At 41.9% G+C, this 17,207-nt stretch overlaps 1 long non-coding RNA gene across 1 annotated transcript in view; it reads right to left on the reverse strand.

Annotated features, from left to right (window-relative positions):
- The window catches only part of LOC138452635 (uncharacterized), a 271,635-nt gene extending 259,358 nt beyond the window's left edge, over nucleotides 1-12,277 (reverse strand). Inside the window, exon 1 of the long non-coding RNA XR_011260276.1 lies at nucleotides 12,193-12,277. This is a non-coding gene — a long non-coding RNA (uncharacterized lncRNA). The remainder of the gene's footprint in view (nucleotides 1-12,192) is intronic.
- Nucleotides 12,278-17,207: the final 4,930 nt, after the last annotated feature.

Genomic DNA, 17,207 nt, shown 5'->3' on the forward strand with positions numbered 1-17,207 from the left:
TCATCGGTGATGTCATCAATGACAATTGTGATGTAATCTTTGATGTCCTGGGTGTTAGTCTTAGCAGTGCACGGAGGTGGAGCAAGTTTTGGTTGCTTAGCGTACCATAACTGGCAAATTTCAGAGGTTTCTTCGGTTTTACTTGTAACCTTAACGTCCCTTTAACAAAGTTTTTTCACAGAATTTCATGGGTTTTTGTTTGTGAAACTTAACCATAACGTCCCTTTAACAACCTTTTTCAGTGAATTTCATAGGTTTTTACTAGTGCCCCTTTTATCTGTTACAAGTTTCTTATATTATACGCCACCCCTCTAAATGTCAGATATAGAGTCCACGGACAGCGCGGTACTCCGCAGATGTCGGGTGGCATTGAAAAGTCTCAGAATCATAGAGGTGACCCAAAAAAGCTGTACCCAGCAAACACCAAACAGATGTACATAAAATCACAACTAATGTTTACAACATGCAAATATACATTTTTGCACAAACACTTAACTTAAAAAATACAAATTAATGTTTTATTTAGCACACATTACAATGGAATGCACTAATCACAATCCATAACTGTACTGTAACCCTTTATATCTTCAGGGTCCTCACAAAACATGAGAAGCACCCCCATCAGTATGGGACCGCCAAATAAAAGTATGATATCTGCTGTCATTATTATTTAATGCGTGTGAAATTCAAATTAAAAAAAAGAGAAAAAGAAAAATGTGAGTGTGGGTTAAACGTTTTTGTTGCCAGGGCAATCTGAAGTTTATTTTATGTCAAGTGCTGTTTTATTACTCTGTGTTTCCGTATGTGTGTGTGTTTGTTGTCACATATCCAGTGTTGTCCTCCATTTTGCTCGTCCTTTAGGTTTTGGCAACTCTAGGTTGCAAAATGGTGGGCGGTGGTACCCCACCACCAGTGGGGGGAGAACTGTGCATTCTGAAGTGAATTACTTCAGATATCAAATGAGTCCCCCTGCAATTATGATGTGGGTGGGAGTGCCTAAGCGAATAAAGATATCGACACAGAGCAGGAAATGGAGAGCGGGCGTATAAGCATGATAGTCCATTAGGGGGCTTGGCTGTGCTGTTTTGTTTTTTCTCCTCAGGCCCTCCTACCCAGACCTGTTTGTAGCATTGCTCTTTCCAGCCTGGAAGGGGTCTGTCTTACCGCGTATTCTCCTGTGTATCGCAGTGGCAGTACCATCAGTCTGAGGGGAGAGGCCGGGGTTAAGTGTTCCACTCCCTCGTGTTGATCTTCCCCCACACCCGGGTCCCAGGTGTCAGGTAAAGGTTGTGTACCTTTTGAGGTTGGAGTGATACTGTTTGGGAGTGGATAAGGGTGCTGACAATCTTGAGGCTTTTTGTTTTAACAGGCCGTTCTGGCGGTTTTCTCTATCTTTCACCCAGTGTGGGGCCTGAGGGAGAGTGAGATGGCTAGAGAGTGAAGGGGACGAGTTGAGGATTGAGCATTGGTTGTTGCAAATCCCTTGGATTCCGAATGATGTGATGTGGACAGTTATTACTGACCTGCTCAGCAGCTGTTTCTTTCTCTTCCCCTACATTATAAGTATTCCCCAGTAAGAGACACACAAGGACCAGGGAGGGAAGTCCTCTGTACCACATATCATTGTTGTCCCAGGAGAATGGCACAAAGGATTTCTGTACAAGTAGGTTGACGTATGGTTCAATTAAGCGTTGGTTGTTAGCAGCACAGCCAGCCCTGAGCAGGAGTCCCTGCATCAAGGGTTAGTTCTACTCATGAGGGACATTGATTGGCCATGTTACAAGCCTAGTTGGGCAGTGTTGACGTTGTTGTGTGTCTGTCAGTGAACCTTTATTGTATAAGTGATAGACTGCAGCTACCTTAGGCTTAGTGGGGAGCGCACATTTGTCCTCACAAAAAGGCTGTTCTTATATTTATTCAGGTCAAATTTAATATAAACTTTAGGCAGTGGTAGTAGTGTACAGAAAAAAGTAGTGGAACTATGGTTTTGGCAGGGGAGCGGGTATGTGGAAACATAGGGCAACATGTAACAAGAGTTGCGGCCAGGGCATTCCAAAAGTCTAAGTAACTAGTAACTAAGACAACTCATAAGTAGTGCCTTTATTCAAGCATTATTTTTTTTGTCTCTTAGTAACGCACTCCTGGTGGTGTCTGTTCAACACAGCCAAAGCGTCCAGGTTTATGCTTATGGTCACAAAGTATGCACCCAGACCCGTGTATTCCCACTCAGGTGCGGTAAGGGGTGTGCTATATTTCTCTCTCTTGATCCCTACAGGTTGCTACTCAGAGGAGGGTGCAAATCCCGATTAGGGCTTAATCATTACCCTAGAGCACACACCCCTTACACTTTTGGAGGCATTGCTGAAATCCGGGGGACACTCATTCGACCTTAAAGGGGGCTTTATGGTATATTGGTGGTTTACTACAATTAGTAGTGTTGCATTGGGTACATGCTGATGGACTCAGCCCCGGGGTCTGTTTCATTGTGGGAGGAGTCCCTGTCCATATTACCACTGATAAAGTACTGGCCATGACCGGTTCCTTAGAGCCCATCACTGGGAAAGTGAAAAGTGTGGGGCACATACCTGGTCAAGTTATTAAATGTTATATGCTGTGCTATGGTTGTATTTCTCTTACAGGTAAAACCCTGCCCTCTGAGATCAGAGATGGGGAACCTCTAATTACTTGCCCGGTGTGGAGATTAGAAATTTGGCCGGGAATATGTCAGCATCCTGAAGCCACTATGTCCACCAAAGAGGACGTAGTCATTGCTGCCACGGTGGCTGAGACTGTTAGAGTCTCAGCTAGACCTTTCCTTACTAAACAAAACTGTCTGACTATAGCCAGAGCTATAATTGGGGCCCGACTCGACTATTGCAAGGCCCTCATGATAGGGACCTCCACAAAGAACATTGAAAAACTACAAATTGTCCAATATAATGCTCCGGGCTGCCATTGTTATCCCAAGAAGGGACACATCTCAGATGCCAGGAAACAAGCCCATTGGCTACCCGTCAAAAGGGATACTAAACTGTGATTGGCTAGAGCTGACGTCCCCAGGCCTGGGATCCGCAAAGTTTCTCAGCTCTTGGTGTACCTTCTCAAGGTAACACAAATGACTATGTGTCTGCATTGTACCAACTTAGTCTATGAGAGTGCTCTTTTGCTCAGTGCAACACTTGTCTCACATTGTAATATCTTTGTTGCAAGCTCCTGTCTGGCAGCATGAGATTGGCTCCCTTTCCCAGTGCTGGTTACTGTCCATTGTCTGATCGGACAAGTCACTTGTTCGGAGACCATGATTTGGAGCTGTGCAGCTCTGAATTATGAAGAATCATTGGCATTTATTGCAGCTGGTGCTACTGTTGTTCAGGGAACGGTATATCATCCGTATCCTGTGGGTTTGACAGCGGGTCCTGTTTCACACGCTTGCTTTCTGTTCAGTCTGAATTCAATTCAGCTCAGCTCTTGCTGTTAGGCTTGTGGCCTGCTGTCATTTTCCTGAACCATTATGCTGTTCCTACAGTGTTCGTGCTATTCTATATTCCCCACAGGTTAGTCACACTTGGCTCTGTCACGTCCCATGGGTGCTCCTGCAGTTCCATAAGGTTATTTGCATGTAAGCATCTGCAAGCTTTACTTATGATCTCTTGCTTCTTGCGGTTTCTGCTCTGCTGCATTTAGCTAATGGCAAAATAATAAAGCAATGGTAGTATGTGAATATATTTATATATATATATATATGTATATATATATATATATATATCTGTCCTCTATCTATAGAACTGTACGCTCGTGTTCTTCGTGTATTCGAGGAATTGTTTATGTCCCAAAGTGCGGATGGCACGTGTGCTTCATGTCTAACGCTGCTAAGTCATGGTGTCTCCATCGACATCAGCAAGATGGCTTCTTGGCGCTTTAATCGATACTGTCAATTGAGGTGTCTTTGGATGCAGCCTAGGGCTCCTCATTCACTCTGGGGTAGACTTGTACCGCACCTGGCATTTAGGTCTGGCTGAGGGGCTACCTCTCGACATACTTGTCGATCATTGGAGCACTAGGAATTGGTCCAAAATAGTATGGGCACTCACAGTGTCTCCTGGCCTTCTTCCATGTCATGTATCTTATAGGAGGGGGAGCAGGGGAAAACCTCCCCATCTCTCTTCAAAACAGTACTTTGCCATCTTCTCTCCTGAGTTGGTTCAATTATTTGGACTCTGAGTTATTCTGTGTGATTCCATCCATTACATGCATGTTCCTAAATGGCCCTAAGCTCACGTGGTAGCGGTGTGGATGGTTCAAAAGATCCAAACTAGTTCTGCTCCAGATTTTCGTACCGTCGGGCATACTCTGCCATTACCTGGAAGATCGCAGAGTTTACTGTGGAGAGCGGCTGAATAGAAATAAACTTGCAAGAAAAACCGAGAAAGTGGGCAGGTCCCCCTTTCAAGAAATCCCAGTCGTGTTTCCATGGGCGCTCTGCAGACTGAAGCGAAGTGGTTGGAATGGAGGAGGAGTCGATACCGAAGAACTTGAGCTGATTAACAAATGCTGAGTAGACTAAGGGGAATGGCAAATAAGGGGACGGGATTGTAATAATTTTGAGTAACGGGAAATAATTCTAGAGATAAGAGATACCGCTTAGAATTCCTAATTCAAGGGAGTTAGGAGACATTTCAAATAACAATGGGGTAGAGTGAAATATAAAATGCGTAGTCAGGTCTACGTAAAGTGATTTTTCAAACCTTGTGCAGGGTAAAAAAAAAGTAAAGGCGAGGGAAGAGGTGATCACGGTATTTTATCATGTGTAAATGTCTGACTAGTCTAAATGTTGTTTGTTGACTAAAGTATCGAAGAACGATAAAAATTGTGATAGAGTTGAGAAGGTAACTGTGATTAAAAGATAGTCTAGCAAGAACGATTGGCACAAATCAAAAGGATAGGCTATTGAAACAAGAGGACTGAGCAGGGATTGATGGTGCTTGCTCATATTTGTTGTTTTAAAACATTAGATTTATGTAAAGGCAAAAATGTTTATTTTAACGATTCAGTAAGTATTGACAGTCAAGTAAGACTTGTCATTATGGGGGATACTCCTTTAATGCACCTATGCAAGACATTGCCAAAACATATGGCCAAGCTCAAACAGTACAGTGCAGAATGGATAAAAGGCACCACAAATAAAATGTTCATGCCGTGGCCACAAGGGGGATCGCTGTCAAGAGCGGTATTGCAAAATATGACCACATACTTGCACGCTGCTTAAACAGGGAATAAATTAGAGAAAAGATTAGCGATTTCCAGAGCTCTATCAGATGTATCAGAGGAAGACCCGCCAACTGAGGAGTGGCTGCTCAATCAGCATAAAGAGGGAAGGCATTGAGCCCTCAGCTCACCTTACCTTAGTTTTTTTTTATATAATGGTACTACCCACGCGTCTTTAAGGTTGTTAGGGATTGAACAGGATTTGAAGGAGGAGTTGATGAGGGTGGTGATGAAAGTAGCTAGGTCCTTCATGGCTTCTTTAATGATTGGAGCTGGGCAGGTGTCCCCAAGGCACCGGGAGGGTCTGAGGGATTAGATGATATTTTCGACCTCACTTGTTGAGACAGAGTTGAATTTGAATTGGTTGCAAGGTTTGGTTTGTTTGTTGGTGATTTCTTGCAGGATGGCTTCTTGAGTTGCTAGTGCAATCCTATGTAGAGTGGATTTTTTGGCTATCATTTTATCTTGGTGCATGGATATTTTGTTGCAGAAGGCATCCTGGATATCAGTACACCAAGTTTTGTTTTTGATGCACAAATCATTGGGAGCGACCAGGGATTCTAGTTCTCTTAGTATGGAGAAGATTTCCCTAGTACTCGAGTCGGCTTTTTTGATTCTTTCATGAATGTCTCTTTTTTGGTTTTGATGATTTCTGTTTTGTACTTCTCTGCCAGGGAGGTGAGAAGGTTCTTGTTTTGCTCGCAGGGATTGTTTTTCCGGCTGGTTTCAGCATGTTTTTTCTCATTTCATAGGGATATCAGGCTGGGTGTAAACCTCAGGTGGGCTAGATGTTTTTCTTTAAAGAATTTCAACGGTGCAATGGCGTTGATGGCTGAGTTGATTGTGTTGTTAAATAGATCAACCAAGTCTGTTGGGTCTCACGGTAGGTACAGTGGATTGGTTATAGGATGGATCAAAGGTAAGAGGTTAGCTTCTGTTATGTTCTTTTTGCATTTAGTTACGGCCGGTGGGGCCATAGGCTTTGCTGAGTTAGTTTGTGGGCTGTCTTGAATGGTAAACAAGATCAGATAGTGATCTGTCCATAGACAGGGTTCAGTGGTGGTTATACAAGAGTTGCAATTGATGTCTGCAATCCAATCCAGAGTCTGACCTTTTATGTGAGTGGGTCCATTATTCCTGAGAGTGATACCTGCCTCAGTGATAGTATTTTCTAGGATAGTGGCGTTTGCATCATTGGGATCATTTAGCTCCAGGTTAAAGTCACAAAGTATCATAATTTGGGATCCAGGTTTGGTGTTGGTGTTCAATAGGGTCGTTAGGTCCTCTTCAAATGTCCCCAGTGGGCCAGGAGGTCTGTAGACCAGATGCAAAGTGATGGTGCGTGTGGCCGATAGACCCAGCTTAACTGACAGTAATTCCGCAGAGGGAAATGGCATGAGTTCAGTCTCTCTTAAGGCTAAATTAGATTTACAGATGAATGCTAGGCCACCCCCTTTGTAAATTTCTCTATCTCGTCTGATGATGGTGAAATTTGCTGGAACAGCTAAGGAGAGGGCAGGACCGGCTGCTTTGTCGAGCCATGTCTCTGTAACAGCTAGGAAACCTAGCTGGTTGGTTGCAATGATGTCAGCAATTTCTGTGGAGTGTGCTACTAGGGATCTGGCATTTATAAGGGCTCCTTTGATTTTGTGATTTTCCTTGATTGTGTTCTTAGTTGGGCTTGTGAGGTTAAGGCGGAAGGGGATGCGTTCCTGAGTCAATTTGGATTTGAGGTTGAGTAGGTTAATTGCACGTGGCTTGGATAGTGTCTGGGTGTTCCCTTTTATGGAGGTTAGTGAGGGATTGGTGAGTCTGGAGCCTAGTCTATGATTTCTCCAGCTAGTAGTACAAGGCTGGTTAGGCTTAGGCTTACTCGCGAATCGCAAGATCCATTTGGTAGGTGTGATTTGCTCTGACGTCCGTTGCATGTCATCACTAATAAAGCATGTTAGCTTCTGATTCAGGAGGAGGGATGGCAGGAAGTAGGTTGGTTTGATTAGGTTGGATGGTGGTAATGGTTTAATTATTGTGGAGGAGTTGGGGACCAGGTGGGCCATGATAGTGTTAGCATCCAGTGCTAAGGATGGAATGTTGCAGGGTACCTTGGAGTTTGGGAGTGGAACAGAAGTTAAGATAGAGATGAGCGCGGTGAAGGTAACAGTTTTAGCCAAGGCATAGGTCATGGCTGGGTTTACACAATAAGCTGGAGCCAATGTTGGGTCGCGACCGCAGCGGGTAAATGTGGGATGCGGAGGTTAAAGTGGATAGGTCAAAGGCTTTGCAAGCTCTAAAGCAAGGCCTACCTTAAGGTAAGGTAGGGTAGTGGTATGCACGGGGCTCCTAGTCAGGCAGTAAGGTCATACCGAAGGGCTGGGATGTGACTATGGGAGGTGTGGTGCCGGTTGCAGATACTTAGCAAACGTTGATTGGGACAAAGCAGGGGTAACACAGACTTGGATGGTGTTCTAGTAGCTACAAGGTACGGGCTAAGCGATTGTGAAATACAGTATGTCAAATGATATATTAGTGCAGGTCTGGACAATGCAGGTGTAGGAATGTAACATGATTAGACAGTAAAATGGTTGTACGAGGATATAATGGTGCCACAATACTATTACAGTACAATATTATAATGCAGTAATGATACACATTGCAGCTAGGTAGTGTAGTGATACATTTCAACACAATGGGCTGACTATGTAATTCACTGGCAGTAGTTAATTGGTTAAACGGAGTAGTGCGGGCACGAGAAACAAGAAATGAGGATGATAAACACTGAGGCTATTCACATGTAGTCTTCTGTATAATGCGGTATAAGGCAAGCAGACGGGGTACAAAGGGCAGACAGATTACGCAAGGTAAATGTCACTGGGATATAGAGTTCAGGCATCACTACAGGGACGGTTGCCGTGGTGTTTAGGCAGACCGCATGAAAGTCTGTTAGCTGCTACCAATAGCTGCGGAGCCCCCTTCAGGCCCAGGGAAAAGAGAAATAATTAATGTACTTATTTTGCTATACTGTTTCAAGATTGTAACTATGAACCAAATGAATCAGAAATGGATGCCCAGATAAATATTTGAATGTAGATTTGAATGCAGGGTAGAATTCAACTTTATATTGGCCCAGTTCCCAGGAAACCCAAGTTATTTTTGTAACAAAGCGAGAGACTAGAAAATGTTTGAAATACATTTTGTTTTTTAATTCTTTTAGGTTGCACTCAGGTGCAAATAGTGGGTGGGCAGGCTGATGGAGAAAACCAATGATAAAAAATATAACAAATATATGGGGCAAATTAAATTACAGGTGGACAATAGGCATGAACTGAATAAAGTTGGCCACGCCCCTACTGTGTCACACCCCCAACCTCCTTAGTTTCTCTTTTTAGCAGACTCTAGAAATGTGCCAATTCGATTGGCTTTGCCACTGCTTGTTTTTACTATGGACCTTCCTGAGCATGCACTGTAAAGTGCAGCTCATCAGAAACTGATGCATAGGTTGCAGAAACCAATGTGATTGCTTTGACTGGCCGTAACTAGAATGGACAGCGGAACTGCTCATAAGCTACTGGAAGTCATCATGGGGTGGAGGTCCAGTGCCCCTAGACAGGGAGCAGCAGATCGGAAGTCATCATATGACATCTCTCACAAACGGCTCAAAGAACACTTCATCTCCTAGAGATTGTGCAAGGGTTTTAATTGAAATTAGGTAGGGCGTTAGGATGGTCCCTCACTGTCTCACCTAGACAAAGCGTTTTCCTCTCTAGCCAGCATGGGGTATCCTTATACCCCAAGTTAGTATATATAATTCACTGACTCCTACTATCTATGTTCTACTGTCTATCAATGAGGTCCAAAGGGCAATTTTCTTATCTATATAAGCTCCCTAAGGGACTTTTTTAGGATGGGCCTACACTTGCAGGGAGTTTAGTGCTAAAAAGGGTGTAGGGTTGTGCGTTACAGACACATATGCCCCACTCTGGCTTCTTCCTCTAAAGCCCTGAAGTTCCATTCCCTGCCGCTCGCTCTCCTTCCACTACTCTCCTCATTCAAACCTCTGCCCTGATTCTCTCCTAATGCTTCCTCCATCTGACCCCCAACCCGGTGTCTCTCGCTCTCCTAACTCCTGCCTCAATTCTCTGATGTTACTTACTCTTACTCTCTCTCCTATGACTCTTCCCTCTCCAAACATCTACTACTCCGCGTCTCTCTGCACTACTACTCCCCCACATTCCTACTCCCTCCTCCACACTACCACCTCCTCAACACTATTCTGCCTCCTACACAATACTGCTCTCTCTTTAACACTACTCCACCCAACCTTAAACTCAATAACCCTCCTTTCACTTGTTCTTAATAACTTACCACTCACTCTCTACACTCTTCCTAACACTCTCCCTCATGTAACTTACAAACACATTCACCACACAGTGCCACTTGTGCTCACCAACCGATACCTCACATTTCCTTCAAACTCCAGTTCCTCCTACTGATTTGTTGGTCCACCACCACCTCCTCTTCCTCCACTGACCTCATCTGAATAGCTCACACTTTCCTGTTCACTGTCCCTCTTCCTTTCCCATTGGTCTCCCCTTACCCAGACCAACCTGGTTCTGTCTTCCCCACCCTGGAGGTTTTATAAGGTTCAGCATTTACGAAAAAGGGGTTATGCCCACCCCTTTTCTCTGCATGGGGTGGCCGTAATGTAACAATGAGGGGATGCATTGGTGAAGGTCCCAGTTCGTGTTCGGCTGCCACGTTCCAGGGGATTCTCAAATAAGTACTGGGGAATTAAGTCCTGTGCTAAGCTGCTCTACGGCATAGTGATACGAGTCTCCTTGAAGGGTACCCATGTTTGCTACCTATGCACGTGGCTGACCCCCAGTGGTGAGCCACATTTAGCGCAGCTGTACAGATCTTCTGCTTCTCCGCTCTCTGGTTCTCTCACTGGTGGCATGTAGAACTTTGCTGGCTGGATCATTCAGCTTGCAGGCTTTGATGACCTATAAACATGTATGTGGTTTTCCCACATTTCTGGAGCTTGGGGTTGCCTGCAATTAAATAAATAAGACTGGCAATCATTTGGTGGAAAGGTATGGGGTGATGCAAGGTGGTGCCATTCGGATACAAACATTCACTTGGGGAGGAGGCAGGAATTGGGGGCCCTCAAAACTGCCCAATCTTCCTCTTAGATAGGTCTGGCTCAACCCTGTTATGACTCCCACTTCAGGCTGAGAGGGATTCCTATCCCCTCATGACAAGGTCAGATTACTGACCTTTTCAAATGTCATAACCAAGAATTAACAATAACAAACAACTATAAGGGTATTAATGGCTTGATTGTTTTGGCCGGAGGCAAGATAAGTGTACCAAAAGGCATGGAGATGTGTTTTCGAATGTTCTAAACGTACGATTCTGTCAGATGACAAATGACCTATAAATGTAACGGGGTCTGGAGGGCGGGTGGTGTTAGAGCAGGTTGTGTTAGAATGGTCAGTTCCTGTTAGGTGTCAGTTACTGTTTTCCTTGGTTTGCAAGACAACAAATAAAAATGGCTCCGTTTGTTATCACCCTATATTGATGAACAAGCCTAGATTCTCTGACAGTGAAGAATGATCAGCTCATTAAGAGGAGGATTCCACTAGTTCAAGTTTCACAATTGTTTTTTTTTTTTAAATTACCTCGACCTAAAATGGGAATTTACCTAGAGTTCATTTTCCTGTTTTGGATACTTTGTGCATCACTCTATGTGTTTTGGTTTTAAACACAACTCTTTCCCTCTCTATGACCTCTAACTACCTCTAGCCTCATACCTCATGACAGGGAACTTTCTGAATTGCTTGAATCCTGTACACCTATTTCAAAGCATTACATAATTGTATTATACCAGTTGGTAATTGACTGGTTCTTTGATTGAGTACATTTTTTTGTGGCAAGGGGCATGGATAGTTTGTGTCAAACTCTTCTTGAAACCTTCTCTGTTGATTTCAGGGGTTATAGATGATAGGTGAAGGTTGTTTGCTGCCAAAAATGAAGAAGAGAGGAGAGAAAAACATGTGCCAGCCCCCAAGAAGGTGGTGCTGTGCTTGATCATGAACCACTTTCCACGTATACTCATAGTAGCAAGTCTACCATAAGGTGCCAAACATCAAATATGTTGATGAGTAAGAATCCTCCTTTCTTATGCATGTATAGTTGAACGCAGCTGACACTTCATTACCACTTTACATTATACCTAGTCAACACATCTTTTTTCCCCGAAGCCCCCTGTGCCCAGTTAACAAATAACCTCAGGTATACATAGCAGATCATTGTCTTTTTTAATTATGCACAATTCCCACATGATTGAACATGGTGATGGGAATGCCTTTTATAACTTAACACCAGGGGGAACTGTGGAAGTAAATTATTACTCTGGAGGAGGTTCTTCCGGGGAGACAATTTTGAAAAAACTACAAGGACATATGATCTTGAAAGAAAGACATACTTTGTGTCATTAATCAATACTTTAGACAATTCTGCTATAACTAGATGTAAGCAAAACATTAACAAATATACAAACAATACTCAACCCAAACGAAAAAACAATGAAGACACACAATTATAATATGCTGAATTTGACAGGGTGTTCGGAGGTAAATACAATTTTTAGTGGGATACTTGTTAATAAGCAATAGTGAATAACAAAAACAGTTACGTCTGAACCCAATTAGATCACTCTCATTTTGCTGCTGTGCAAACTCTCATTTTACTGATGTGCAAGCATCAACTTAAGTTTCAGCTGGTGAAGAACATGGGTTATGGGATCTAGCCTTTTTTGAGGCAAATTCTTTAATTATCTCTTTGGGTAATTGATTTAGCATCTAAATTACACTAATGTCCTGTTCAAAATTCAACGTTTATAACAAACTGAAGTGAACAGGTACCTACCAGTATGAACTGGGAGGTCGAGAGTTGTAGAACTTTTAAAACTTGAAGCAATGGCTCCACAAAAGGCTTGGCTGCAGGTGCTGCAAAACATGAATAGTGGCAGAACTCTGTGAGTAAAATCCTCAGACACAAAACCAGTGTGTTAATTTGTATGAGGGAACAAGTTAACTTGGTAATTTACAGCATGATAGTTGTAAAAGTGGGACCAAAACAAGAGTTCCATTACAATACACCTCTGTGTCATAACGTGGGGTGGAAACTACAGTGTTCCTTCTTGCCAGACAAAGGGGACTTCAAAAAGGCCTACATTTTAGGGGATTCAAATTTTATAGCAGAAGTGTCTAAAGTATGATAGATGGTCTGAAAAATGTCTTTCTTTGAAGATATTATGTCTCTTCATCGGTTCTCACATAATGGCATGTTTTCAATACATCCACTTAGTATATCATTGCTAGATTACAGTACGCCCATATTGCACATAACAAAGTTTTGATGAGGCCCCCCCACAACATAGCGAGTTTCCGTTTTGTTCGAGTAACACATCATCACAGAGCGGTCACTACACTCTCCAAACAGGTTTTGCCTTTTGTTGTTGGAAAAGAAGGGAGGCAGGGCCTTTACATCAGAGAGGATGCAACCAGTGGTAGACACAACAGTAAAGTCTTTTTCGCTCAGTCAGTGTCTGATATTGGTGTGCAGGCTGACTGGGGTAGTCTAAACTGCTCTGCACTCAACAGCAATGGCAAACAAATAAAGCATGTTCAATTATGACTTAGGGAACAGTGTTAAATACACATTCTCTCAACATGACTATACTTTTTTCCACAATCCAAAGTAATTTCACTGGGCACAATTTTTGCGACCAATTCAACTGATGTATCACATAGCAAGTCTTCTAGAGTTGAAGAACATGCGTTTCAATACAAGATACATTGATGATATTGTTTCAATTCGGTTATTTTATGTAGACTCTTTGAACAGGTGTGTTCAATCTTTAAATCAGAAACATCCTGATATTAAATTCACATGTGAAATATGGTGTCCAGCAAGATGACTGGCTAGCCGGCCAATTATGCCATAAACCAACAGACAGTTTTGCATGCTGGATCTCTTTTACGACCAAATATGATAAAAACTTTAGCATTATATCCGTTTTTATGTCTCAACCACATCTGTTCAAAAGATCCTTATACAGAGGAAGCAACATAGGATTTAGAATCATGGTTTATGGCTAAAAAGTATCCTGAACACATAGTAAAGACTGCTTGAGTATAAAATTCCATAACAGTAAATGTTACCAAAAACAATACAAACATTATGTATTGTGGACTATGTCCCAATAACATTTGGACCCTCATGTGGAAAAATAAATAAAGAGCATTTTACAGTAATGAAAACATGCATAATCAGATCTAGAAATTGCAAACATTGTTAAAGCGACACTATTAAGTGTCCATAAAAAAGAGCCAGTAATTTGTCAGACAGAATAACCCATACATACATCATACGACCATTAATTTTAAAAATGGTACTCGCAGCCAAACTCACTGGCACTTTTTTCTGAGTTGCACAAAATTCAACAATTATGTGAAAGGTTCAGAATTTGATCGTCCACATGGTGGGCAAACCACAAGCAACACGATTATGTTGCATGTTTAAGTTCATATGCTGTGTATTTGATCCAATCGCCATGCAGATTATGATAAATACTGTAGGAGAAACCCTAAGATCCATGATAGAACGGATGAACACAAATCTAACATAAGGACAAACTCAACAAAACATTCATTGTCAAGACATCTTACACTTTACAGACGCAATGTGGCTCAACTATAGTTTTGAGTGTTAGAAGGGATACTGCAGCCATGAGTGTGGTCCGCAGGTGTCATTTAATACAAAATGTTTTTTGGGGATATGGTAGCTGTGGTCATTGTGCTCTGAGGGACTTAATGAACAATTACTTTGGCAGGTATTCCTCTAAGAGTTGAAATGCAGGAAATATAGGTGCCACACTCCAAGATGAACAGTCTGTATTCTGTGTTCATTGACCCGTAAAATAAGAGTCAGGTAAGTTAAGAGACAAAATCAGTTTAGAAATATCACCCTGACAGGTATGAGCTCAGGACGATAATTCAATCAGCAGCCTGACTGCAGGAACATTACATTTTTGCTCAACAGCTAATATCTATTTGTTTTTTCCAAAACAGACAGTACCAGGCTCATTAACCTGTTCCCTATTAACCAACAGGATTTGCTCTCCAGACCCGTTCTCTTTATAAGGGATCTACCGATATGACTATAGAGAACATCTAGACTAGGCCATTTAAGCCCGTTTATTATGCCTCCCACCTTCAACAAAGAGTTTATTCATGCAGACACCTCAGTCCGTCTTCCCTATTGATGTTAGGAAATGAGGTTTGGAAGTGTAGTTCCGGTTCACAGTAGCTTATCAGATGTACTTGCGGTCTCGCCCCCTCAGGCGAAGGGCATATGGACTCCACCTCTATGACGACATCCATTTTCTCTGAATGGTTCATTGTCCAATCTGGCCGGCAATCTGGCATGATCTACTGGCCTCAGTTTAACGGCCTTGTCTCAGTTACCCGGATGGTAAAAGGGCTCATAGTCAGCGGTTTCAGGAGTACCTGCACAGTTAAGTTCATGACGAGTAATCATTGCCCACACCCAACAGGAAAAAGGAGTAACCTAGAAAAGTCTGCCAAAAGAAAGAAAATAACAAAGCACTGAACAACGAGAATCTGGTCCGCTATTATAGAAGAGGGCAAGGATGACCATAAAAAGGGAAAAGTCACCTCTCCCCTCCTCCAGTTTCATTATATCAAGGTTATTTATTCACTATTCGAGGGGTTGCGTGTTATGTGATTTGTTGTGTTTGGCGTAGATAATAAAGCATTTTTGGTTTGAAGTAGCATTGTGTTGTCTAGCGAATAAGGATCTGAGAGAAATCATATCTCTGGCTTTATCTTGTATTAATTTATTTATAGTAGATTTATAAGGTGCCTTCTGTAAAATGCAGTCCATTTGTGGCATCAAGATTGATTACAGACCACTTGACGAAGGAATGCTGTTCTGAAAAGTGAACATTTGTGACACTTCACCACTAAAAATCATTAAAGAAATCTTGATAAATCTTGCTCTATGGTTAAATAATGCACCAACAGAGAATTAACGAGTATAACCCATGTATTTTTCACTGAACTGCCGAACCCAGCCTGCGACATGTTTGTCACACATTAAATACTAGTCATATCACCAGAGAATTTACACACTTCCCAATGGTCTTATTGCTGAAGTAGTGACCTGATTTGTCATGATTGTAGTGCCATTAAAATTAATAAATATGGCTAGGTTTGGCCCTGGTACAATGTCAGGGTTTGCAACGTTGGAAGCACCAGTCCAATTCATGCATTTACGCAAGTGCTAAGTAAGCACTGGCAACTGAATTGCTATTTGTAGCTTTAACACTAAGACCAAATGAGGCTGGTATTAGCCCTTGTGCAATGGAAACATTAGCAATGGAAGTAACACTAACGCAATTCTGGTGACTCTGTCAGCCCTAACACTGGTTCAAATCCCTTCACAGCATCAGTGCTAGGACCAACATAAATCTGGTCATTGTGGTGGAAATACAACCACAAATTCATGCTAGCCAAAAAAAGTTGTTCCGGACACAATCATTTGACAATGCCAGTATACTCCCAATATGAGCATGACATTTCATGCTATGACAAGTAATGGCATTAACGATCACATGTAATGTTCTGTCATGATATGTTGTGATATATAATTGGATTATATGGCATTTCTATATCATGATCTGTCAATTAATGATAGATCATGTGTTATGGTGTGGCGTGCATGTCGTGATATGCCATGATGTTTCATGACATGTTAAATGTCCACTCATGTCATGATGTAAAAATCATGAAGCCATGCTCTTTTATGTCATATGTCATGTCATCCAATAGCTTATTTCATAACATGTTATGATATCATAATAATAATAATAATTTAGCATTTATATAGCACCACAAACCCTCAGGCATCTGAGCGCTGCTTATTATTGCCCACAGTGTGTGCTGCTCATTTATCGACCTCGGAAGGATGAAAGGCAGAGTTTGGCCCTGCCGGGATTCAAACCTGCGTTGGCAGGCTCTGCACAGATTTCAAAGCGAGGGCTCTACTCACTGTGCTATCAGATCATGCTATTTTATGTCAAGATACACGTCATGGTATGGCAGGACATGATTTACTCAGTCATGTACCAGTTTCACATTCCTACAATGCTCCACATTTGTCATTTCCTTCAAACCTGACTTTTTCAGTAAGCTCCTAGTTTGTTATTTGTTTCTCGTTTAATATTTGCAGTTAGCCTGGCATTACAAGTAACCGTCTAATATGGTTGACATTCATAGTAAGGTCCTAGTTTCCGAAACCCAGTGAGAGCCGGTATACCTGGACAGGCCCAGTGATAAGCAATCGGGATCATGGAAGGCATAGAATATGTATTTTTTTTTGTATTGATATAGTTGAATAATCAACTTTTCAATACATCAAATACAACATTAAAACAATTTTAAGAATTTAAAATTAATTTCAATTCATATACATGGTTCATATATCATACAGTTCAATTCATCTTTGTTATTTAAAATCTTCCTTTTAGTTCATTTAATTGATCTTTCCGCATGAGTCTCACATCTAACCATTTTGCTCTGATAGCAAGGTGACAACATATTTTGTTACTTCATCTCAAGAAAGGCATTAGGCCACTATCCATTCATCATCATATAACAGTTTTTTGTGCCTATACTGTTTCGCTCTAATAACATATTACATTCTTGGGCAAAACAGATTCCAACTTCAATGACATTACAAAGTGTATTATTGCCAAACTAATTGAAGTTGTTTGTGTGTTATAAAGAAGCTCCCATAGCCGTTTGGTCATAAGATTTCAGTGTCCTTTGAAAAAATGCTTAAAATATCTGATTCTC

The sequence above is a fragment of the Ambystoma mexicanum genome, chromosome 4p (genome assembly GCF_040938575.1).
Source record: "Ambystoma mexicanum isolate Mex_15411 chromosome 4p, UKY_AmexF1_1, whole genome shotgun sequence".
NCBI lineage: Eukaryota > Metazoa > Chordata > Amphibia > Caudata > Ambystomatidae > Ambystoma > Ambystoma mexicanum.